The sequence below is a fragment of the Adiantum capillus-veneris genome, chromosome 24, assembly GCF_014529385.1.
Source record: "Adiantum capillus-veneris isolate H3 chromosome 24, ASM1452938v2, whole genome shotgun sequence".
Taxonomy (NCBI): domain Eukaryota; kingdom Viridiplantae; phylum Streptophyta; class Polypodiopsida; order Polypodiales; family Pteridaceae; genus Adiantum; species Adiantum capillus-veneris.
Window position 1 is genome coordinate 60245709 of NC_140954.1, and position 27296 is coordinate 60273004.

A 27296-nucleotide genomic window follows, 5' to 3' on the forward strand; every position below is an offset into this window, starting at 1 on the left:
CTCTCATACTCCTCTAGCTCTCACCATCTTCAAAGGTGTGTGAGGTCTTGGGTCTGAGACTGTGAGGGAATTGATGTTGTGTTTTATAAGTATTTTCTTAGTGCTTGAAGTTTACGTCTTCATTGCACTAGCTACTTATTGAAGGAACACAAAGGATTGTATTGTAAAATGTCTCCCTTGATGGGGGAAATCTATAATACAAAACCTTTTGGAGGGGGGACCGGCTCCATGAGAATCTGTTCCTCAACTGTTGTTAATAGCTTAATTTCTCTCTCTTTTGAAGTATTGTTCATGCCTATCTAACTAGGTATAATGCTTTTTGTTGCTCTCTCCACCCAAGGACTCTTGTTATGCTCATTAGGAATCTATTCTAATGAAATGCTCACTATGTTCATGCTATTTTCCGCTACACACAAGTTACTAGGCCATCACATGTTACATAATCCAAAAGCTTCCATTTCTTCAATCCACGCTTTTAAATCTTTGCATGTTTTCCTTATGCCAGCAAATTCATTGAGCTTAGCTTTCTTAAGGAATTATTTGACCGCCGCTTCTCCCGCATCATAGTCCTCATCATCGTCACTAATTATTTTTTGCTTATTCTCCTTTGGTTATTTACCTCCACTTTTATCTTCTTCTTTCTTTAATCGTTTTTGTATCCTTTCATCAACGTCACACAATCAAAAGTACTCTGATACCACTTGTGATGCGACACGGGAGAGGCAAATACATTGATAATGGTAAATATCGTGTACGGAGAATAAATAGATGAAATAAAGAGTCTATATGAATAATAATTAGAAGAAGAGCATAGCTCGTTTCATAACATCCCGACCACCCGCGAGCTATCTCACTCTTGCTCTCAACTCACACTCTCACTCTCACTCTCAATCACAATCTCAATCTTGAGCACAATCACACTCCCACTCTCAATCTCAATCACAATCACACTCTCAATCTCAATCTCTTGATGGCAACAACGATCATAATCAAAATCGCAACACGATCACAATCCCAATATCATGACACCTTTCACAGATTCTGTTTCACACGTTGATTTTTGCATCGTCTACAAAAAATAGCCAAAAGAACATACTTGTGCAACCAATTCAACATGATAATCAAATTCAAAACATCTTTTTGTACTATCATAAAAGAGTGCAATCACTTCTTGATTGGATGAAACAAAAGAGATATTACCTATGTATATCTATTTGTAAGCTAACATGTTGCTGCTTATAGGCTACCCTACTACTGCTGGCAATTTGTTTCTTACATAACTTTGTCATACAAACTTGTAATATAGGCTTCCAATACTCAAAACAACGGGAATAGGTCTGGTCTACAAGGTAGCATGGACAAAATTGCAAAAATACTCTTCCTTTGGCTAAAAATGCAACTTTCAGTTCCTAAAAACTCTATTTTTGGATCTCCCCAACGTTTTCAACTTATTTTAAGCTTACCAATGTATTTTAAGCTAAAACACATTGACGAAGGAAATTTGGAATGGCGGCCTCTACACCAAAACAAACTCCATTGCACCACAAGGGAAATGAGATGAGGGCACCACCTAGTCTTGGAAGCGTGGACTAGGACCGTTACGCAAAGAGAGAGAGAGAGAGAGAGAGAGAGAGAGAGAGAGAGAGAGAGAGAGCTATCACTATGAATGAAGCATTAACCTCAATGTGTGTACAAGGAATGGATAACTTCAAGCACTCCCAACACAAATAGCATGTAGATTACTAAACAACAACTCAAGATTTAGCCAAAATCACATCAAACACTCGCACACACACATAAAAGATCTCTCTTAATTAACATAAGTAAGAGGAGGGGAGATTACTAGCATAAAACAATTTGCACTCTAGAATATACAAAGAATAGAGTGAATGAATGAGCTTTATGGGATAAGTGATAAAAAGACTCAATGAGGCTGAGGGAGACTTGAAATTACAAAGGGGGGGGGGCTTTTTATATAGGCAAGAGAGTGATTAGGAGTGAGGTTAAGATCCAAGTGCAATTTGTACAAATGAAGCTTGATTAAGGACATTCCACCAATGAAGAAGCTCCTTCTAAGTGATTTGTTGCCCAATTTGCAACTAATTGGCTCCATCATCACTTGTGTTGTCTTCACTCCTTCCTCCATAGCTTGAGTCCAAGAGCTTCCTTATTTTAAAATGTAAAGAATCTACATAAAATTAATGCATATCTAGTAATAATAGAAAGGGGTTGAATGAAAACTTATGAATTACAACAAGATTAAGCATGATTTGAGAGGTGATTAGAAGAGGAATTTGTGATGGTTTTATGAGCTTGAGAGAGAGGAGGAAGGAGGGGAGGGTGAGGAGACTAATGGTGGCTGATTTTTAGAGAAGGACTCAATGTGGAAAAGGAAGGGTGTGTGTGTAAAGGTAGAAGGGGTGGTCTCCACCACAGTTGAAAAAACTGGCATCCACTATTTTTGCCATATCTCCTAGACCGTAGTTGCAAAAATTATAAAAAAAATATGGTCAGAAATTCCAGCTCATAAGCTACAACTTTGATGAAGACAACATTTCTTGGATCGAAGTGGACGTATTTTTAAAAAATCCAACAAAATCATGTGTTTGTTTCCTTCCTTCACCAAGTCTTCCACCTGGGTCCCATCTGTTTGAATCATCATATGGCTCCAAAGCTATGATGATATGAGCCACTCATGACCCTTGAATCATGGGTGCATGGCTCCACAAACACATCATATCTTTTCTTTTCACATTTACATATTTTCCCTTCCCTTTACCGCTAGGTTCTACCTTTCACCTCCTATGAACTAGTCAAGGAAAAATTCCCATCAAGTCATTTTTTGAATTTTTCCAAGAGGTTGTTCTCACTCTTTCTTTTATTGTAAACCTCTTGAAGCAGGGAAAACCAACAAAACATAGTAACCAAAAAATTTGTGATAGGCTCAGATCATAGCCCCCCCAAACCTGGCTAGAGGTATTTATGTCTCTAGCCTACTTTCTTTGATCTTGGGCTGACCTTATTCTGATGTGATAAGGCTTTAGACGCCATCCATTTGTCCTGGTCTTGTGCACTTTACCATCAATGTCTTGAAGTCTGTAAGAGCCATTTTTGAACTTTTTGGTGACCAAGAACGGGCCTTCCCATCGAAAAAGAAACTTTCCATCCTTACGAGTGTCGAAGCGATTGTCATATCGAAGCACTAGAGATCCCTTTTTGATGTCTTTAGATGCTAGCTTTTTGTTGAACTTTTCTCTGTGCTTGTCTTCTTCTTGAGAGTAGTGGTTGATGGCTTCTTCACGATCCAATTGCAGCCTCTCTCGATCCACGATCCTTTGATGTACTTTCTCCTTTTGAGAGCCTACCTGGCTACCCAATATTCGAAGACTTGTTAACTTCACTTCAATGGGCAAAAGTGCCTCCTTTCCATAAACCAAATGAAAGGGTGTGTACCCTAATGCGGTTTTGAAGGAGGTTCTATAGGCCCATAGAGCTCCATTCAGGTGTTTGTCCCAATCTTGGCACCTGGCATGTACCTGTTTGGTGAGAATTTTGCAAATGATTCCATTTACCTTTTCCACCAAGCCATTCCACTGAGGGTAGTAAGGAGTAGAGTGTTGATGCTGAATATTTAGCTTCTGCATGAGTTCTCCTACCAAGTCTGCTCTAAACCCTGGTCCTCTATCAGATAGTATTTCAAGAGGGGTGCCAAACCGGCAACAAATGTGGTCAAAGATGAACTCACTCACATCCTTAGCAGTAATTCTATTGGTTGGCATAGCCTCAGCCCATCTAGTCATGTAGTCTACGCCCATAATGATGTACCATGGTCCTCTATCAGATAGTATTTCAAGAGGGGTGCCAAACCAGCAACAGATGTGGTCAAAGATGAACTGACTCACATCCTTAGCAGTAATTCTATTGGTTGGCATAGCCTCAGCCCATCTAGTCATGTAGTCTACGCCCATAATGATGTACTCTTTACCTAGTTGAGTGCGTGGTAGAGGCCCTATGGCATCAATTCCCCACTTCTCAAAGGCCCCATATACCTTTATTGGGTTCTGGGGTTCAGCTATGAGCCGTTGTGGTCCTGCTTTCTGACATTCATCACATGTTTGACACCAGTATTTGACATCACGATGAAGACTTGGCCAAGTAAACCCAGCTTGTAGAACCTTTCTACTAGTGATGTCGTGTGCAAAGTGTCCCCTGCACACATCATCGTGACAAGCTTTTAAAATCTCTTCAATTTCACTCTTCAAAGGCACTCTCCTAAGCACACCATCCTTACCAAGACAATACAAATTATCCTTTACTATGCGATACCTGGTAGCCTTCCTAGCTAACCATCGCCTTTCCCCTGCATTCAAGTGTTTAGGAGCCTCTCCTTGCTCCAAAAGGTGCATAATATCTTCTAAGCCCTCCTTGCCTTGCTGAAGTGGAAGTTTGATGGCCACTGCTCCCACTATTGACTCATTTAACTTCGATGATGCTAGGTGGTCTGCATCCTTGTTCTAGTCTCTTGGCACATGATGTACTTGTGCCTCCCTAAATCTCCTCATAAGAGCTTTGGCTTCTCTCATTTTAGTAGAGAGACTGGCATTTTTGCAAGCCCATGTACCTTGTGTTTGCCTTACCAAAAGCATGGAGTCACCAAAAGCATTTAATCTCTCAATTGAATTATCCAGGCACCAACAAAGGCCATGAATTAGAGCTTGATATTCTGCTTCATTTTTGGAGTGGACATCTTCTAGAGTGATCCCTTCACCATGGATCCTCTCTCCCAATGGAGATAAGACCACGATGCCTACAGCTGCCTTATCCTTGGTTCTCTTGTATGCTCCATCAAAGTAGAGGCTATAAGCATTGACCAGAGCCTCTAGAGCTGGAGGTGGTGGAAGTTCCTTTCTCTTCAAATGGAAAACTTTTTCATAGCACTTGTTTGTTAAAATGTCGGCTAAGCATGCTCGAGTTGTTCTTTCAACCTGTATTGTATAATCAAACTCTTGAAGTCGCACCACCCACTTTGCTATTTTGTCAGAGATTTCCATATGTTGTAGTGCATAGGGAAACATATCCTCCACAGTGATAATTACAAACCTCTTTGGCAGCAAGTATGGCCGAAATTTTGTTACCGTAAACATGAGGGCTAACACTAGCTGTTCCATCAGGGTGTAGGCCTTCTCTGTGTTTTCCATGAGGCGGCTAGCAAAATACACAGGCCTCATAAAGGATGTTATTGGATCTTTTTGTAGGAGGGCAACACCAATGGCCTCTTCTCCCACACTAGGGTTTACAAAGAAAGTTTCTTCCCAGCAAGGTTGGAGGATTACAGGGAGTGACCCTAACATTTTTTTTATCTCTCTAAAATGCCCATCACTTTCTTCACTCCAAACAAGCGTCTCTTGACGAGTCAGCTGTTGTAGAGGAAATATCACTTGGGAGAGTAAGTGTATGAATCTACTTAAATATCTTAGCTTTTGCAAGAAAGAGATTAATTGTTTGATGGAAGTTGGGGAAGGTATATTTAGCAATGTTTCTATCTTTTCAGTATCTACCTCGATTCCATCAATGGACACTACATGCCCCAATAGTGTAACCTTGCTTTCCCCAATGTGACATTTGTCCTTGTTTAGTTGTCCACCCAGCTTAGCTAAACGAGTAAATCCTTCATCAATCTTGCCAAGATGCATACTTTTGGAGTTGTAAATACAAAAGTCATCTATGAAAACCCTTATGGACTTACCAAAGTAAGGTTGGAAGACCATATTCATGAATCGTTGAAAGGTGGCTAGAGCGTTGGTGAGACGAAAAGGCATGACTCGAAATGCAAAACAGCCCCATGGTGTGATGGAAGTAGTCTTTTTCTGGTCCTCCTCTGCAATGCGTATTTGAAAGTAGCTGGAGTAGCCATCACACACTGTGTATCGCTCGTGGCCTGCTACTTCATTTAGAATCTCATCTTGAAATGGGAGAGGGAAGTGGTCCCTCTTTGTTGCAGCATTTAGTGTCTTGTAATCCACACACACTCGCCATTTACCATTCTTCTTTGGCCTCAGCACTACTGGGGAGACCCATTTTGAATCTTCTACTGGGTATATGAATCCTGCTTCTAAGAGTCTCTTCACCTCGGATAATAGTGCATTTTGTTGCACAACTCCTAATCTTCTTAGTTTTTGTACTACTGGCTTGCTCCCTTCTTTTAGATGGATATGATGCTTCACTGCAGTGACACCTGTAATGTGAGTGTAATCAGAAATAAACAATGATGCATGCTTCTTGAGAATATTTACATAACCCTCCCTTTCTTCTTCCTTTATATCCTTGGATAACATCTTCTCTAGGCTGGCATCCCACACATTCTCCATTTGGATCCTTGGGTTGTCTTATAATGAGGTAGTTTCCTTTATGGTGACGCCCATGACTTCGAGAGTGCTATCACTCTCTTCACTTGAACTCTCTTCCTCGTCCATGGATGAGGAGCATCCACTTGAGCTCCACTCATCAGCTGACGTCTCTAGTTCAAGGTTCTCTTGTCACCCATTCTTCAAGTTATAAACCACCTTCCGACTATGGCCACCCACACGAGGCCTCAACTCCAAGTCTCCTGTTGCCCAATCTTGCCTAGCTCCTATACCCATGAGCCAAGGTCATCCTAAAATAAGGGGGTATCCTTCTCCCTTCACTGGCATCACATAAGCATCAACCTCTGTAGTGATTCCAAAAACAGAAACTCTCAAAGCTTTCACTACACCCACACAAGTGATAGAGACATTATTGGCCATTTTTGCCCTAAATTTTGATGATTCCATTACCTCTAAACCCAATTGATGCATTAGCTTTTCTGTCATGACACAAACCTCTGCTCCACTGTCAATGTAAGTTTTTGGAATCCGTTGTCCCTTGATTTGAGCCTCCACCAAAGGCACTATATCCTTGAGACAATAGGCTTTGATTACACTTACTAGCTTACTTCGCTTTGCCCTCGTGCTCACCATTTTTTACCACTGTCGTCGCAGTTTTGGGGAGATATGAAGTAGTTGTGGCCAAGTAATCCCTGGTCCTTGAGAACTCACATCAGCTGTCAAGTCATAAGATTGTGTCCGAGATCCCATAGGGAAATCAGAGATGTCAATTTGAGACCTAATACGGGTCTTTCTCTTCTTGGCTTCATCTTTAGTTTCCCGAGATGTACTTGCTTCATTGCTTGCATCCTTGCTTGTTTCTTTACTTACTTCATCTTGGACACGCACACGCTTGATAGGCATTGTAGCCACTTCATCTATCTTCATCTTCCCTTTAGCTATTTCTTCCTGGTTGCTTCTGCCCTCGAGGACCTCCTCCATCCTTATGATGCTCACATTTGGTTGAGTAGCAGGGGCTTGAGCTTGAGCACGAGGTGGCTGCAAAATTTGAGGTTGCAGTTGCTCTTGTGCTTGAGCTCTAGCACGGGGAGGACTTACTTGTTGTCGAGGACCTCTAACAGGGTAGTCATATCTTCTGGGATGAGGGCAATTATACATGCTGTGGCCATTTTCCCCACAATTGTAACACAACATTTCCCTTGCTTGACGTCGCATTGGTGGCGGATTCCCACCATTCCCCTCAATAGGCCTTCTTGCACCCTGCACAAGATTTACTCTCAAACCCTCTAGCTGGTTTATGAGATTGTTTATTTGTTGGAGCATATCTTCTTGTTGACCTCTATTGAGGTCTGGTGCATTAGGCGCATTTGGAGGTACGTGAGAAGCTTCCATAGTTGTGATATTGCCTCCCAAAGCTAGCTGGCCAGCTTGGGCTTGATAGAGAATCTTTCGATTCTTTTTCCTATCAATTCTTAAGGCATCTTCAAAAGTATTTGGAAATTTGCTCTTTACCTTCTCCCTTAGCAAGGGGTACAAACCTGAGATAAATCGATCCTTTTGGAGGCAATTGGGAGCTTGCTCACCAGAGTTTAGTGAGTCTGACCATTGCCCCCAAAGTTTCAGAAAACCTTCCTCATAGGATGCATAACCATGAGGGTCAACTTGATGAAGGGCCAGAAGCCGTTGCCATAGTTCTTCTGCCATAGTGCATTAACTACAAACTTCCATGAAGCACTTCATTGAAGTTCAGCTCTCTTGGATCCCACCATTTGAGAGATGCGAAGAATTTGCTCACCAGTGATTATCCTAGCTTTGGTGTGACCATCTTCAGCTTTGTAGAGTTCATAGGGTTCAATGGCTACCTTCTCAACCACCTTGAGCGAGTCTTGTTAGTAGTAGTTGGAGTGCATCACCATATGTAGCCTCTTGCCAATACTGCACACCATTGATGTGTAGCTCCCCCTCCAAAAATTTGTTAATACCCGAGTTTGAGAGTTCTTTCACCACCTGAGGTCGAGGCTTCAAAGGAAGTGTCTTCACACTAGCCACGAAGCACTCAACACAATGCTTTGACCTAGGGACTTGATGACTACAAGATTTTCCTTGAAGTAAAGAAGGGTGTATGTAGTTAACTCTCTTTACCCGCATACGTGCCGTTTGTCGATAAAGACGCTTCTTCTCTCGAGCTTCTTGGGAAGACCATAGTGGAAGTCTTGGAGAATTTGATGGACCTTCCTTCATAGGATTGGCAGAGCGCTGCTTGAGAACTCCTCAGTGGGGGCACCAACTTATGACGAAGGAAAATTGGAATGGCGGCATCTACACCAAAACAAACTCCATTGCGCCACAAGGGAAATGAGATGAGGGCACCACCTAGTCTTGGAAGCGTGGACTAGGACCGCTACGCAAAGGGAGGGAGAGGGAGAGAGAGAGAGAGAGAGAGAGAGAGAGAGAGAGCTATCACTATAAATGAAGCATTAACCTCAATGTGTGTACAAGGAATGGATAACTTCAAGCACTCCCAACACAAATAGCATGTAGATTACTAAACAACAACTCAAGATTTAGCCAAAATCACATCAAACACTCTCACACACACATAAAAGATATCTCTTAACTAACATAAGTAAGAGGAGGGGAGATTACTAGCATAAAACAATTTGCACTCTAGAATGTGCAAAGAATAGAGTGAATGAATGAGCTTTATGGGCTCATGAAGAGTGATACAAAGACTCAATGAGGCTGAGGGAGACTTGAAATTACAAAGGGGGGGGCCTCTCTATATAGGCAAGAGAGTGATTAGGAGTGAGTTTAAGATCCAAGTGCAATTTTTACAAATGAAGCTTGATTAGGGACATTCCACCAATGAAGAAGCTCCTTCCAAGTGATTTGTTGCCCAATTTGCAACCAATTGGCTCCATCATCACTTGTGTTGTCTTCACTCCTTCCTCCATAGCTTGAGTCCAAGAGCTTCCTTATTTTAAAATGTAAAGAATCTACATAAAATCAATGCATATCTAGTAATAATAGAAAGGGGTTGAATGAAAACTTATGAATTACAACAAGATTAAGCATGATTTGAGAGGTGATTAGAAGAGGAATTTGTGATGGGTTTATGAGCTTGAGAGAGAGGAGGAAGGAGGGGAGGGTGAGGAGACTAATGGTGGCTGATTTTTAGAGAAGGAATCAATGTGGAAAAGGAAGGGTGTGTGTGTAAAGGTAGAGGGGGTGGTCTCCACCACAGTTGAAAAAACTGGCATCCACTATTTTTGCCATATCTCCTAGACCGTAGCTGCAAAAATTATTAAAAAAATATGGTCAAAAATTCGAGCTCATAAGCTACAACTTTGATGAAGACAACTTTTCTTGGATCGGAGTGGACATATTTTTAAAAAATCCAACAAAATCATGTGTCTGTTTCCTTCCTTCACCAAGTCTTCCACCTGGGTCCCATCTATTTGAATCATCATATGGCTCCAAAGCCATGAGGATATGAGCCACTCATGACCCTGGAATCATGGGTGCATGGCTCCACAAACACATCATATCTTTTCTTTTCACATTTACATATTTTCCCTTCCCTTTACCGCTAGGTTCTACCTTTCACCTCCTGTGAACTAGTCAAGGAAAAATTCCCATCAAGTCATTTTTTGAATTTTTCCAAGAGGTTGTTCTCACTCTTTCTTTTATTGTAAACCTCTTGAAGCAGGGAAAACCAACAAAATATAGTAACCAAAAAAAATTTGATAGGCTCGGATCAACATAAAAATAAAACATTGATATTAATAAAAACGCCAATTTTAAGTATGTTTTATTGTACTATTCATAGACAAGCTATCTACTATTCATTAATTTTTATCAAATATGTTTTTGGTGTATTATTTAAAAATAAAAGAACATAATTTTTCTCTTAATATCTTAAACTCATTTATATAAGCTCTATCTAATAGACTGTTCAACAATCTTTCAAATCATGCTAAACGAAAGATATGGCCTACTACATTCTTTTCGACTTTAAGAATTTTCATAAATCAGTACTATTACAGTGCTACTTTATGCACTTTGGCTTGCTTTTTTACAAGTGATCGTGAAGCTTTACCTTTTCTCATTGTAGCGCTACAATGATGGAGCTTTGAAGTTGATCTGCTGTGAGATCTAGAGTTGGTTTTTCTATCTTCCATCCTCGTGAATACATGGTATGCTCTCTATCTCAAGACATCCGTGAAAATTCATATGCTCTTGGAGATAGCTGAAATTCTTGATTCATTCAAATTACAATATCAATGCATTCCACCTTTGGATGACTATTGACTGCAGAGACGGATGATTCCACTACTTGTCCAACATCTTCAAAGATACTATCATTCTCCTTTTTTGCAATAAAAAAATATACCTTATGAAATTGTGCACCCTCTAGACCATATAGATCCAAATAAAAATTCCTAATATCATTGCAAGTATAGTCAATTGGGAAAGCAACCCTTGTAACATTTCTTTTTGGAGACATTCTTCCTGAAACAAACAAAAGTCAATTCTCATTATCACACATATTCAACCACTAGTTCAAGCTAGGCAATCCAAGAAAGTACATATGGTAGTTCCAAAAGCTAGTTAACTAAGGGGAGAGAAAAGAAAGGTCCACCCCTTGTCCATGCTCAGCTCTAAATAACATAAAGAGCTAGGAGTACACTGGTTTGTATAATGTAGGTATGTGTAAATCATAGAAGATTGACCACTTCTCAAACCATCTTTTTAAAAAAAAACAAATGTTTCTCCTTGTAATTAGCCATGTGTCCAACCCATACATAATTGTATGATGAAAATTCACTTGTCCAAACTAAGATTGAAACATGGAGAAAAGAAATCTTCACCACCTGTCCAAGCTAGTATCTCTTGAAATTTGAAAATCACATGAAGTGTTGTATATAGAGGGTTTTGTTTTGTAGTACACCACTAGTTCAACAATCCAGGCTCCATAATTTGTCCAAGATAAGAAAAATGTAGCTAGTAAATGGTTCAATCTAAAGGTCCACCATTTTCCAACCTTTAGGGAACCAAGGTGTATCAATTGTCTACACTAGGGATGGGAAAATGATATAATGTTCACCAACCTACTATCCCTCTACCCTTTAAATTATATTGTGAGTAATATTTTTTTCACTACTTAAGAAACAAATGGTATGCTATTATTGATGGGTCTTTCTCAAGGTCCACCGCTTGTCCAAGCTAGCCCAAGCTTAATTGAATCATCGAAAGTATCTAAGGACCACCCCTTGTCCAACATAGGCTTCATAGAAACATGGAGCAAAGAATAAATCACCATTTTTTCAAGTTGAGATCCATTAAAACATGAACAATCCATATCTATATTGTTCAAGGCTAATTTTTTTTCAAGGTCCACCACTCTATTGAAACATGGTGTGAAGCAAACCTTCACCACCACTTGTTCAACCTAGGCTTCATAGAAACATGGAGAGAAGAATGATTCACCATTGTTTCAAGCTAAGCTCCACTAGAACATGAAAAACCCATATATATGTTGTGCAAGGCCAGTTTTGTTTCAAGGTCCACCACTTGTCCAAGCTAGGCTCTATTGAAACATGGTGTGAAGCAAAGCTCCATCACTTGTCCAAGATTCAATCAAATAAAACATGGAGAGAAGCAAGATCCACCACTTGTGCTAGCTAAGATTCATTAAAACATGGAGAATCCAAGTTGTATATTAGGACTTTACGGTTTTGTTTAGAGGTACATCACTAGTCTATCAATCTAGGCTCCACAAATTATCCAAGTCATGATAAATAGAAAGTAGGTGGTTCAATCTCAAGTTCCATTAGTTTTGCAACCTTTAGAGATGCAAGGTGTACAAATGGTCCAAGGTAGGCATGTGCAAATTGTTGGGGTATAAAGCCCAATGTGGTCGCCCAGGTAAGTGGGCGGGCCGCCAGGTATGTACACATATTCTTTTGTAAAAACCTAATAAGAACTCACTATGCTCAACACATTACAGTAGAGCGAGTTCACCATATCGTCGTGCTCTTCTTCTCGCACTCTCTCTCGCGTCGCACTTCCGCTCGTACTCCTTCAACTGGTATCAGAGCTCAGATCGAGGCTCGGGGCAGCACTGCTGGAAGCTAGAGTCACCAATTCAGATTGGAGTGAAATTCGACAGGCGAAGACACGGCCCCAAATCTCGTGGGAAATTTCGAAGGGCTTGGGGTTGTCAGAATTTCATTCTGAGGTCATCTCGGCCATCGTTCGTCTTCGACAAAGGTCTGCGCAGGCCATTTTCGACTACGTGGTCTCGACGGGTGCAGATCCGACTCTGCAAATTTGGGGTTTTCGGCCTACAACTGCAGGTGCTGAGGATATCGACACTCCCAGAGTGTTGATTTGTGGCTGTCTACACATCGAAGGACAGCTAACAGTTCTTGGAGGCGTGTCACATACGACACGGGCGCATCTACACACAGACAGTAGGCGACATCCACTAGTTCATCAGGTAGCTTGTGTTTGCTGCTTGATATTCCAGATTTCATCCTAACATTGCAGGTACTTCCACATGGGATGTATTGTCAGAGATGATGTATGTCTGTTCAGGGTTTGCTGGCTGTAAGTCACGCAGCAAACAATCGTCGCAGCGGTTACAGCATACAATGGGAAATTTGTGGATGTATGACTTTGTGGGAAGTCTATGTACTATCAAATTTACTGCAACCTTTGTTGAGGGTCGAGTGAGGTTTTATTGAGCTGGGGGCTTCTCGAATGTTGAGATCCTTTCGGTGATACAGGTCTTGGAGCGATCCCTCGAGCACCCTTAGATAGGCAGCTAGGATGTATTGACTGTGAGTTAGACAGTTGGGATTGCATCTTTGCTTTACTGCCGTTGAGGCATTGTCGCAGTCTATGCTTATAGGACAGTGACAGGACAGTCAGAGACAGTACATGTGCAGGACAGGTTTACCCACAGCTTACAGTGTCAGAGAGACAGTGGTTTTTTGAGGTGTTTTTTGGTCTGTTTTTAGTACACCAGAGCCATTTTACAAAGGAGAATCTGCCAAAATTTCAGCAGAATCTAAAGCTTTCTTGGTTCATTTGACAGGTTGATATTGGTTCAGAGGTCAGTTTATAGGGGAAACTCTGCCGAATTTTTCCCAGGAAAGTAAACTACTGTGAAGCGTAGCTATGGCTGGATCACAGGACACTGCTCTTTACAATATCAAGAAGCTGGATGGAACCAATTTCCCATTGTGGAAGAAGCAGATTTGGCACGTGTTGGTACAAAAGAAGTAGATAAAACCTATAAAGCTCAAGGGGATAAAACCAGAAGATATGGACGAAGATGAATGGAGCGAAATGGATGAATTGGCACTTTCTACCATTATGCTGACTTTGGCAGAAAGCGTTTACTTCAATGTAGCAGACGAGATGTCGGCTTATCAAGCATGGTTAAAGCTGAGTGATCTTTATGAGAAGCAGAGTGCAGGTTCACAGGTATACTGGCTTAAGAAGCTTGTTGACTTGAAGATGAAAGAAGGGACACCTATGTCCAATCATCTGAATGAATTCAACACAATCTATAGTCAGTTGTCAGCTCAAGGTGTCAAGTTTGATGAACCTGTTAGAGCTATGTTCCTGTTGATCAGATTGCCGGAAAGTTGGGACACTTTTCACACAGCTTTGAGTAATTCTGCACCTCCAGATGGTTTGAACATAACAGGTGTAGAAGGAAGTCTGCTTACTGAAGAAACCAATAGAAAGACAATGGACAAAGGCAAAGGAACAGCCTTAGTTGTCAGGGGAAGGACCAAAGAAAAGTACAAAGGTGGAAAGAGGAATGAGTCTCGTAGCAAGTCCCGCAGTGCTAAAGGCAAGAGTGACATAGAATGCTACCATTGTGGCAAGAAGGGTCACATGAAAAGAGACTGCGGAGAATGGAAAGCAGAAAAAGGCAAAGAGAAAGCTGAAGACCATGGTGAGAAGAACAAGTCCTCAGTGAAGATTCAAGAAATAAATGTGACAAACATTGTTGCAGAGGATGACAGTCTAGTGTCAGGAGACATCTACTTCTTGAAGAATACAATGGACTCAGCTCTTCTTACAGCATCTGATGGAAATGCACTGAGTGACTGGATTATAGACTCAGGGGCATCACTTCATGTGTCTCCAAACAAGGAGTGGTTTACCTCTTATGTGACCACTAAAGATCATGTTCGGCTAGGCAATGGGCAGACATGTGAGATCTTAGGTGTTGGAGATGTTCAATTGAAGTTTCAGAATGGCTCTTCTTTCACGCTGAAGAATGTGAGACATGTTCTCGCAATTACAAAGAGCTTGATCAACACAGGTTTACTTGATGATGCTGGCTACGTCACCACTTTTGGACAGAACATGTGGAAGATATCCAAGGGTTCTATGATAGTAGCACACGGAGTAAAGTCTGGAGGACTTTACATGATTTATGTATCAAATGTCTCTAAAAATGTAATCAATGTAACCGAGCAGCAGAACGTTTCTTTGTGGCATAGCCGGTTAGGACATATGTCCAAGAAGGGAATGGAAATCTTGTCTCGTTCTGGTTATTTGCCTGGCTTTTCATTTAATGATTTTGAATTCTGTGAACATTGTCTGTATGGTAAGCAAACACAGCAGCCACATAAGCATAGAAGCAGTAGAAGAGATACACAGTTGGCACTTGTTCATAGTGATTTGTGTGGACCTATGCCTAACCTATCTCTAGGGGGAGCTTCTTACTTTATGACATTTATAGATGATTACTCGAGGAAAGTATGGGTTTACTTTCTCAAGCACAAGGATGAAGCATTTAGTGTTTTCAAAACGTTTGTGACACTTGTGGAGAATCAGAGTGGCAAGAAGCTTAAATGCTTACGGACTGACAATGGTGGAAAGTATGTTTCGAAGGCCTTTCAGGACTTTTGTGAGTCAAAAGGTATAAAACGTGAACTTACTGCTCCTTACAATCCTCCTCAAAATGGTGTTGCTGAGAGGATGAATAGGACCATACAAGAGAAGGTCAGAAGTATGTTGTCTAGTGCACAGCTGCCAAATGGGTTTTGGGCTGAAGCTGTATCAACAGCTGTTCATCTTGTAAATAGATCTCCTAGCAAGGTTTTGCAGAAGGATTCAGTGCCAGAGATGGTATGGTCAGGCAAAATGCCCTCATACAAGCATCTCAGAGTCTTTGGCTGTGAGGCATATACTCACGTTCCAAAGGAATTTAGGAACAAACTTGAGCCAAAGAGTAGAAAGTGCATCTTTCTAGGCTATGGTAATTCTGGTGAGATGGGGTACAGACTTTGGGATCCCGAATCCAGAAAGGTTGTCCGCAGCAATGATGTTCACTTTAATGAATCCAAATATCATTCTAAACCAGAGAGGGTTGAGGAGATTAGAAGAGTTGTCTTCCAAGAAGATGGACCTGCACGTGCAAGACAAAATGTCAGGGCTCAAGAGGAGCAAGGACAGGATAGAGTGGAACCACAGGTTGTGGCTGAGCCTGAGCCACCTATTGTGCGTAGATCTGGACGTATCACTCGACCTCCTGATAGGTTTGTTCCATCTATGAAATATATCATGTTGACTGATTGCAATGAGCCTTCATGTTACAAGGAAGCAATGCAAATGAAGGACTCCGGGAATTGGCAATTGGCCATGCAGTCAGAGATGACAGCTCTGCATAAAAACAAGACATGGAAGCTAGTTAAATTACCACAGGGCAAAAAGGCTCTACCTTGTAAATGGGTTTACAGGTATAAGATCACCGCTCATGACAGTCAGCCAAAGTACAAAGCAAGGCTTGTTGCCAAGGGCTTTAAGCAAGAACAAGGCATTGACTTTGATGAAGTCTTCTCTCCGGTGGTCAAGATGACTACATTGAGATGCTTTCTTGCATTGGTTGCCATATTAGATTTGGTGTTGCACCAAATGGATGTCAAGACAGCGTTCTTGCATGGTGATTTAGATGTGGAAATTTACATGCAGCAACCAGAAGGGTTTGTTGAGAAAGGCAAGGAAGATTGGGTATGCCAATTGTTAAAGAGTCTTTATGGCTTAAAACAATCACCGAGGGCATCGTACCATAAATTCCACAAGTTTATGCTTTCTCAAGGCTACAAACGTAGTGAGTTCGATCACTGTCTATATACAAAGAAGGCTAAGGATGGCAGTTGGCTGATCCTTATTTTTTATGTGGATGACATGTTGATTGTTGGCAAGCACTTGGAAGAAATTTCAGCTTTGAAGTCAAAGATGGCAAAATCGTTTGACATGAAAGACATGGGTGAGGCAAGTCATATACATGGTATGCGCATTGAGAGAGACAGATCAAAGAAGTTGATTTGGTTATCTCAAACAGAGTATATTGACAAGGTTTTGCAACGTTTCAATATGGAGAAGGGAAAGGCATTGAGTGTTCCATTGCCACCATATGTGAAACTTAGCAAACAAGATTGTCCTGTGTCTGAGGAAGAACAAGCTGAAATGGATAAGATTCCATATGCGTCTGTAGTGGGTAGTTTTATGTATGCAATGATTGCTACTCGCCCAGACATTGCATTTGCAGTGGGAGTAGTAAGTCGATACATGTCAAACCCAGGCAAGAAACATTGGGAGGCAGTGAAAGGAATATTGAGATACCTGAAAGCTATAAAGAGTATGCGTATATGCTATGGGAGTCAGGAGCTAAGTGTAAAGGGTTTTACAGACTCAGATTATGCAGGTGACTTAGACAACCGAAGGTCTACGTCAGGGTATGTCTTTACATTGGCTGGTGGAGCAGTATCATGGCGTTCTAGATTACAAGATTGTGTTACTCAGTCTACTACAGAGGCTGAATATGTTGCAGCATCAGAGGCATGCAAAGAATCAATTTGGCTTAATCGACTAGTAACAGATTTGGGAATCAAAGAAGAGATGCCTGTGTTATATTGTGATAGTCAAAGTGTTATACAATTGGCTCGCAATCCAGGTTATCACTCAAAGACAAAGCATGTGGATGTGAAGTATCATTTCATGAGGGAAATGCTCGAGGATAAGCAACTTCAGCTTGTCAAAGTTCACACCATAGAAAATCCTGCTGATCTACTTACAAAAGGACTTCCCTCAGAGAGCTTTGCGCATTTTCGCAAGCAGTTAGGTGTAGGGTAGTACATCACTTCTCTACATCTCTTGTATATTAGCTTGTATAGTAGCTTCTCTCACACTTAAAGTACCACATTGAACTTTAAGTGGGAGGTTGTTGGGGTATAAAGCCCAATGTGGTCGCCCAGGTAAGTGGGCGGGCCGCCAGGTATGTACACATATTCTTTTGTAAAAACCTAATAAGAACTTTCTATGCTCTACACATTACAGTAGAGCGAGTTCACCATATCGTCGTGCTCTTCTTCTCGCACTCTCTCTCGCGTCGCACTTCCACTCGTACTCCTTCACAAATGATACAATGTTCACCAACCTATTATCCCTCTACCATGTAAGGTTATATCTTGAGTGGTGTTTTTTTGAACTACTTAAAAAACCAATAAGATGTTATTAATTAGGGGTCTTTTTTAAGGTCCACCAATTGTCCAATCTAGCCCAAATCTCAATTCATTTGAATTATGGAAGCATCTAAGGACCACCACTTGTCCAAGCTAGGCTCCATTGAGGCATGGAGAGAAGAAAGCTGCACCATTTTTGCAAGCTAAGATCCATTGAAACATGAAAAACCAGTATATATGTTGTACAAGGGCAATTTTGTTTCAAGGTCCACCACTTGTCCTAGCTAGGATTTATTGAAACGTGTTGTAAAGCAACGATCTTTCATTTGGCCAAGATTTAATCAAATGAAACATGGAAAGGGGCAAGCTCAACCATTTCTGCAAGCTAAGCTTCATTGAGACTTTGAAACTTGTACATCAAGGCTTTAAGGTTTTGTTTTGACGAACACCACTAGTCCATCAATCTAGGCTCCATAAATTGTCCAAGCTATGATACCAAGGTCCACCAGTTTTCCAACCTTTAGAGATGCAAGGTGTACCATTTTTCTAAGCTAGACATCGGAAAATGATACTCGGGGGGTTCAATGTTTAGTACCCCCTATATAACGTGCGTTCATTGTGTATTTAAAAAATCCCTCTTTTAACATGTCTAAATTAATGAAATGACCCCTTCTTTTAGGAATTTTTTCAAAATTGAATATAAAAACATCTTATTTTAATGTAAATTTCCTAAATTTTTTGCAATTTCAAACCCCTCCTTTCGAACTCACGTTATACATTAACGTGATTACATAGTACATCCCCCGAGAAATGATACAATGTTCACCAACCTATTCTCCCTCTACCCTGTAAAGTTATATCTTTAGTAGTTTTTTCACTACTTGGAAAACCCATGGTATGTTATTGATTGGGGGTCATTTCCAAGTTCCACCACTTCTCAAGCTAGCTTAAGCTTAAGTGAATCATGGAAAGAATCTAAGGACCACCATCTTTCCAAGCTAGGCTCCATTGAAACATGGAGAAAAGAAAGATGCACCATTTTTTAAAGATAAGTTCTATTGAAACATGAAAACCCCATATATATGTTGTAAAAAGACATTTTTGTTTCAACGTCCACCACTTGTCCAAGATATTCTCTATTGAAACATGGTGTGAAGCAAATCTTCACCATTTGTCTAACCTAGGCTCAATAGAAACATGCAGAGAAGAGCAAATCACCATTTCTCCAAGTTGAGATCCATTAAAACATGAACAACCCATATATATGTTGTGCAAGACTAGTTTTGTTTCAAGGTCCACCAATTGTCCAAGCTAGCCTCTATTGAAACATGGTGTGAAACAAACCTTCACCACTTGTCCAGCCTAAGCTTCATAGAAACATGGAGAGAAGAATGATTCACCATTTTTTCAAGTTAAGCTCCATTGGAACATGAAAACCCCATATATATGTTGTGCAAGAGGCAATTTTGTTTCAAGGTCAAGCTAGTCTCTACTCAAACATGGTGTGAAACAAATATCCATCACTTGTCCAAGATTTAATCAAATGAAACATGGAAAGAAACATGCTCCACCATTTTTGCAAGCTAAGCTTCATTAAAACATGGAAAATCCAAGGTGTCTTGTACATCAATACTTTAGGGTTCTTTTTAGAGGTACACCACTGGTCCATCAATCTAGGCTCCACAAATTTTCCAAGCCATGATACATAGATAGTAGGTGGTTCAATCTCAAGTTCCACCAGTTGTCCAGCCTTTAGAGATGCTAGGTGTACCAATTGTCTAAGGTAGGCATCTGAAAATAATATAAAGCTCACCAACCTATTATCCCTCTACCTGATACTCTACCTTATCAGGTAGAGGGATAAGGTTATATATTGAGTAGTGTTCTTTTAACTACTTGATAAACCAATAATATGTTATTAACTAATAACATAATAATATTAATTAACTATGGCATCTGAAAATAATATAAAGTTCACCAACCTATTATCCCTCTACCTGATAAGGTTATATTTTGAGTAGTGTTCTTTTAACTACTTGATAAACCAATAATATGTTATTAACTAGGGATCTTTTTCAAGGTCCACCACTTGTCCAAGCTAGACAAATTCCAACTGAATCATGGAAGCATCTACTACAAGGAGTTTACAACAAGGACCAGAACAATTCCTAGGCCTTGAGGAGTTGAATGACCATTTTTGTGGGTCTTAATGAGATAAACCAAGGGAAGAGTTCGACCCGATATGTCATGTGCATCAAGGTGACTTTGCTATGCTAGTTCCAAATGAAATAGAAATCTATCCAGTTTGGCCTGCAGTGGCTCTACATGACATTGATAATGAGCCTACATCACCAAACTACAAAATAATATTGATTCAATATTGGGCACCTTGTGCAAGAAAGAGTGCGATGATAGATACTCAAGCTTACAACAATTGTTGGAAGGGTTTTTGGGTTGTCAACTTTAAAGATCCCCAAGTGTGGGAAATTGTAGATGCAATTGTTTGGTCTTGGAGACCCAACAAAGAATGACCATTTTCTAAAATTAAGATTCCAAAAAGGCATTCTCAAAAATCCAAAGAAGTCATTCTCACATCACCCACGCTTGGATCAAAGTGTAGATGTGGTATCAAACATGGAGTAATTTATTTAGAGCTTCTATTGTGACTACACAAGTCAATATTCTAAACAAGATCTTTTTTTGTATCTTCATTTGTTTTACATAATTTGGAATATCTATAAGAGTTCATGTGTAGTGCATCCTCTTGACTTTTGGTATTTGTCAACACCACAATCCATTACGATTTTCACTCTATTTACCAACCATAAATCATCATGTTTGCCTCGTATTTTCCCACTTTAAGTGGATAATTCCCAAATTACATGAATGTGGTCAATTTGGAAATTCCCATAATGTGATATTCTTACCAAAATACCTAATATGGTCTTGTAGGTGCTTCTGTATCTACTCCGTACCTATCTATATACACAAATATTTTTCTTTTGTGAGATTGAGACAATAATGATTGTCAATTGTATGTAGTACCATCTCCATTGTTTCCATAATTCTACTAATTATTATGCATATATTTTCCATTAAGCTAAGTAAGTTGCATGTCCTATTGTTGTGTGTTTTTGTTGAGAATCTCAATATAATCCAAATAATATGCTATTCATTTTAGTATTTTGTGGTCTTCAAAGCTTAGTCATTTTTTTATTTTTTTAGAGCTTCTGTTTTTCCTTAGTGACATTTTAATACATCCACTCACAATTGTGAGTTTTGCAAAAAGAAAAAGGATTTTGTGGTCTTGATTATCTCGCTTAAATAATAGCACTACTAGTTGTGTAGTCCTCATTAAATAGTCATTTGATTGTTAACTTCATCTAGAAGCCTAGTAACATTTTGTTTATAACCTCGTTTTGGATCACTTTTAAATCATGTACCTAAAATTGCAAAGGATTTTCCCATATTTTGATTTTGTATAAATATAACGTGCTAAACCTGGTTACCTTTGATGTAAGTAATGACCCCTTCTGGTTTAGATCATTCCCCATCTTGGATAACCTATATTTTTATGGTTTAACTATTGCAAAATGGTTTGTTATCTATACTATGGACATTTTTTAAGTCACTTAATGAGCTTTTTTCTATAGAGACTTTGAATCAATTTCCTTAAATCCTCTTGTAAGGGGCTCTAGTAAGATGGCATCCTTTGGAATACTAGAACTACTGTTGAAAAATAGGGCAAATGCTATTGAAATTTTTGCAGTTGTAATAGTATCTTCCCTAAATGTTTGCCATTGAAATGAAATTTTTTTTTATCAACATATAATCATGGGTGATACCGCTCAATCATAGAAGAATTTCAATCCTATGTCATTGTATACAAATTTTTTGGAATGCTTCATAGTATGGTTTTGTGAGACTATTTAGAGATATAGACTTTTTAGCCTATGACAGACTGATTTGTTTGGGGAAATGAGAAGGTTTGGGATGTTGTATCACATTCATGGATGCCAAGTCATAGTCATCGATATATTTTGGTTGAAGCTACAGATAGTGCAATAGTACATCTACCATCCCCTACCCTCATTCTTGAGATCACAAAGTGGTAATCAAGGGTTTTCTAGGAAACTCAAAAACTTTCTCAATAAAAAAAATGATTTTCTTTTTGGAAATATTGCTAAAAGATTCTTTTAGGATTGTGACATGTTACCTAGTCTGCCTATATAGATTTTTGGCAATGATAGAGTGGAAGGGACATCCCTATTTGTAGCATTATGAAAGGAAACATGGAATAAGACATGCTTATTGAACACTAATTGCACTTGAAAAATGGGTTTTCTGGAGGCTGGAGTGCTCAGTGATCTCATTTTTCATAAACTTCTTCCTATATTTGCAACATCTAGAAAGTACCTAACAGATGTGGAGCTTTTTTGTGAGAATGAATTAGAATAGGTTGAGATGTCAAGCTCAACATATATGACTCCTGGATGACTACCATTGATAGTCATCATCATTGGCATGTCTTGGTGGATACACATATCTTCTCCAGTAATACTACAACTATACTACACCGAGTTGGTCTACATAGTGGAGTGATGGCATACTTATCTACTCACCTCCCTCACTAGAGGTTTACATTAGACCGTTGAACCAGTTTCCCTTTTATGTTGTATTTTCCCTTATGTTTTGTAGAACTCTTATCTTGAGTTAATGAAGAAGAAGAAGTATAGATTTTTTGCCTCCATCTTTGTGTATCTTTTAGCACATATATTATTTAGCACAGTGAAACATGTGTATGTATGTAGATTGTGGTTAGAGGTGGTAGCTGACTATTTATAGTAGGCTACTCAAAAACTTGGTGAATGATTGGAAACATGTCGTTCAACAATGATGGGCCTAACCAGATTTACAGTGAGAAGCTAGAAAGAACAACTTCCATGCTTGGAAGCTCAAAATGAACAATTTCTTTATGGGAAAAGGTCATTGGGACTACATTGATGGAGAGCATGAGACAACACCATCACTACTAGAGGAAGGTGCGAGTGTTGAACAAATTATACTTTTAAAGATTGGAATGAGGGAGCTTGGAAGGTCATGTAATAGCTTTTTGTAAGTGTGCAAGACACTATTATTGGGCATGTACAAGATGCTGATACTCCTAAGGAGGCTTGAGACACTTTATTGTCATTGGATGTGACTAACACAAACGCAAGGAAGCTCTAGGTGAAGACTAAGTTGAATATTGTGTAGAAGAAAATCATTTCCATCAATGACTATTTGTTGAAGATAAAGAGCCTACGTGAGTCACTTGCATGGATTGGTGTTACAGTCGATGATGATGACGAAGTATAATTTTGTCTATAAGGTTTGGGTCCATAATACAAACAATTCAAAACTGACATCCATCTTCGAGAGAACACTCCCTCATTCTCAGATCTTGTGTCCTTATTGTTTGTGGAAGAGAAGAAACTTGAGGAAGACTCCTCTATGTAGGGTGGTGGAAACAATTCTGAATAGGTCCTTTTCAATAATAGAGGAACAAGAAGAGGACGTGGTATATGTCATGGACGAGGCCAAGGAAGAGGTAACCACCGATCACAACAAAAGAATAAAAATCAAGGTCAAAGCATAGGTGATCGAGGAAACTCTCAAGGCAGGGACAATCCAAGAGGTCATGGAAATGTGAAGCAAAATAATGCAACACAAAAATGTAATATGTTGGGGTTGTGGAAGACATGGTCACTTTGAATGTGATTGTCTAGATAGGAGGCAAAAAAAGAAGTATGCAACAACTAGTCTATTGTAATCCATGTACAATGCTCTTGAGTGCATATGCACCAACTGTATAGTTTGCTAGTTTGTGCAGATGTTTAAATAAACACTTGGATCTATTTTTTGCACTTCTATCTATACGTCATCTTTGAGCTTATAATACCTAGTTCCACTGAAATATGTAAATATCTCAGAGTTCCCTAGATCTAGCTTTACTCAAATAAATACGATCTTGGCTCCTATGCTGATATTTTTTCTCATCAAGTACTTATGGACTTTTGAATCTGCATATAATACTTTGTCTCCATTGTATCCATAAAGATGTAAAATTTGTTTTGTTGCACTTGTGCTTGCGCTGCTCTCGTAGCTCTGGTTCACTTGAGTTCTTCTCTCGCTCTAGTGGACAATATTGCTTGGGCCAAAGCAATTTTGGAAATTGGCTCCTCTCGAAGCTCATAAGAGTTTATTAACTCCAGAATAAAAGCGTTAGAATTCATTGCAGTCTTTGAAACGATGAAAATATAGGCTCTGAATAACTTAATCTCCAATTGAATGTGAATTGTGCCCCTGTTCATCCAATCCTAAGCCCAATCTACAATGCAATTTCTTGCCCTTGCTAAGTTGTAGTTGGCACGGTCACTTTTTACGTCTGCCATTCTTTGACTGAAAATGTGGGAAAAGCGTCCAAAACTAAGCTAGGCCAATGATGTTTTCCACCAAAGTGGTCCATTTGAGAGATTTCTCCAGCTTTCTAGGCCATGTTTTGAAGTTTTGAACTATGGCGAGTTTTACAAGTTAGATTTGCCAATTTTCACCCAAATTCTGATCATCTCAGTCTCGAATTGCAAATTTGGCTTGATCGGTCGGGTTTAACAGTTTTTGGTTTTCCTATTCCAAATGGTTTCACTTTCTACTCAACTTTTGACAAGCTTTAAATTTTTCGTCTATCTTAGTTCAATTCGACTGTTCTCTCGCTTTTTTTTTTGGCTATTTTCTTTCTTTTGTGGCTTCTTTTGCTCCCAAAGTGATCACCTCCATGAATTTTTATTTTTTATTTTGTCTCTTTTTCTTTTCTTTTTGGCCCCTCCGCTTTTATCTTTATTAATTCAGTGAAATTTTTAAATTTTATGATTGTTTTGGTATTTTTTCTTTTTTCCAAAAATTATTTTCTATGAGTTTTTTGTGATCTCTATAAATTCTATGGATTTTTTGAGTATTTTTATAAACTTTTTTATTTTATTGGATTTATTTGTGTAATTTTGGGTTTTTTAAAGAATTTTTTGAGCCTTTTGTGATTCTTAATGATTTTTTGGTGATTTTTCTATTCTTTAGTGAAATTTTAAAATCTTTTTTCTCATTTTCATGATATTTTATTACTTTTTAATGTAAAAGAATGTGTTTTTTCCTTTTTTGTTGATTTTTTTGGGTGTTATGTTTTTTAAATTTTTTTATTTTTTATTTTGTGTTGAGTTTATAAGGAAATCTCTTAATAAATAAAATAGCAATTAAAAAATTGAAAATCAACAACGTTACCCTCTCGCTTACCTAACAACAACGAGGACGTTGGCATGCACAACGCGGATGGCGCGAGTGGGGTGGGGCCACACGTTGGCACTAGATGGCAGTGATGGCACGTAGCTTAGGGTAGTAGAGTAGATGGGGCCACTTTGTGTGTGTGTGTGTGTGTGTGTGTGTGTGTGTGTGTGTGTGTGTGTGTGTGAGAGAGAGAGAGAGAGAGAGAGAGAGAGAGAGATTCGTGCCTGGCGATGATGTAGCGGGGAGAGAAAGGGAGAGTAAGAGAGAGAAATCAAGGCCTGCTTTGATGGCCTATGTCAGTGCAATGAAGAGAGAGTGCGGGTCCACAGAGTACACACAAAGAGAGAGAGAGAGAGAGAGAGAGAGAGAGAGAGAGAGATTCAATGTGCTGCAGAGAGTTGTGGACCTTCGTGTGCGAGAACAGAGCATGCGTGGGGAGTAGTAAAGGGAGAGAGAGAGATTAGGTGTGTGGGGGGGTACAAGCGGGGAGGAGAGAGAAAGAGAGAGTAGGCTATTAACCGGAGAGAGAGAGAGAGAGAGAGAGAGAGAGAGTGTGGGGGAGGAGAGAGAGAGAGAGAGAGAGAGAGAGAGAGAGAGAGAGAGAGAGAGAGTTGTTCATCGAAGAGAGAAAAGGAGAGGGAGAGGTTGTCGATAGGATAGAGAGGGAGTGTGGATGTGAGAGAGAACTATTAATCCCGAATCTTGGATGGGAGAGGGTTGAGCTTATTCATTTCTAAATTCACATATGTTGAAATTTTTTATTGTGAATTGTCAACTTGTTCTTCATGTTTCATATGCAATTTGGTTTTGAAGATGCAATGGTAGGTGTTTGTGCTTCTTTCACTCGCGAGCACGGTTAAAGTGATCAACTCATTTATGCAAGTTATCCAAGTGCAGCTAGAAGGATTTCTTAAAACCGATGAAAAGATTATTATGGAAAAATAATATGAGGTTATCCCACCTACAATTCTTTAGATTTACCTCTAAACTTGTGAAAAATAGGGGATGCAAGGGTGCATGGTCGTGCTAGGTCTAGGAGCTCTTTGCTTGTGAGGGACCCGAAGCAAGGAAGCTTAAAGGGGTTGATTACAATCGTTGTAGGATAATAGAAAATCTAGTTTGTTTCTAGCATGAGATTCTCTCTCTCTCTCTCTCTCTCTCTCTCTCTCTCTCTCTCTCTCTCTCTCTCTCTCTCTCTCTCTCTCTATCTATATATATATATATATATATATATATAGCAATAGCATATATGACCAATTTTATGAAAAATGTACAAAAAAGGCACACATTTTTTGGCATAGTTTAGGTTGGAAAGCACTTACGAAAGACAATTCTAGAGCTAGAATCCATAGACAAGCAAATTCCAAGTTTTTTTCAGTTCATAAGCTATCGTTATGGACATAAAACACTGTATGAACTCATTGCAATCCCTTGTAATAATTCTATGAAATTGCTTGGTTAAGAGGACATAAAAAATATCTTGTTATCAATCTAGTGCTAAACCTAATCCCTAATAATGATACGTTACACTAAAATAGCAAGGTAGTATTTACATATTAAACCAAAAAGTTGAAGAAAAATCTTAGTTGTGAAGACATTCTTTCATTTAAGGAATATTTACAAAGTTTTTTGAAGAAATTTATCACTTTTCTACAATTTACAATTCTTTCATTCTTAGTTGTGAAAAAATTCTCTCATTTAAAGACAGTTTACAATTTGTTAGTCGTAAACTGTCTTCAAATAAAAGAAGACTTTATGATCAAAAAATTATGTTTTAAACAAAAAAGCTCTAAAATAAGTCATTAGGTCCTTAAACAAAAGGGCCAATTTACAAACTAAACTAAGACAAAAGGGAAGTCAAGTGAGCATTAAATGAAAAAACCAAGTTACAATGATGGAAAGACCCATTTACATTATAAAAGGAAGATATACTCTTTATAAAGCCTTCCTTCTCAATCAAAGAGGACACCTGTCCACCATCGACAACCTCTATATCAACTACACAAAAGGTGTACATTTTCTCAACCTTCCACTATGGCCTTTTGCAAGCCAATAATAGAATTGGATTTTGACTACTAAGGGAATAGTAGCTTGGCTCTTGAGTCCTTATTGATGACCATGG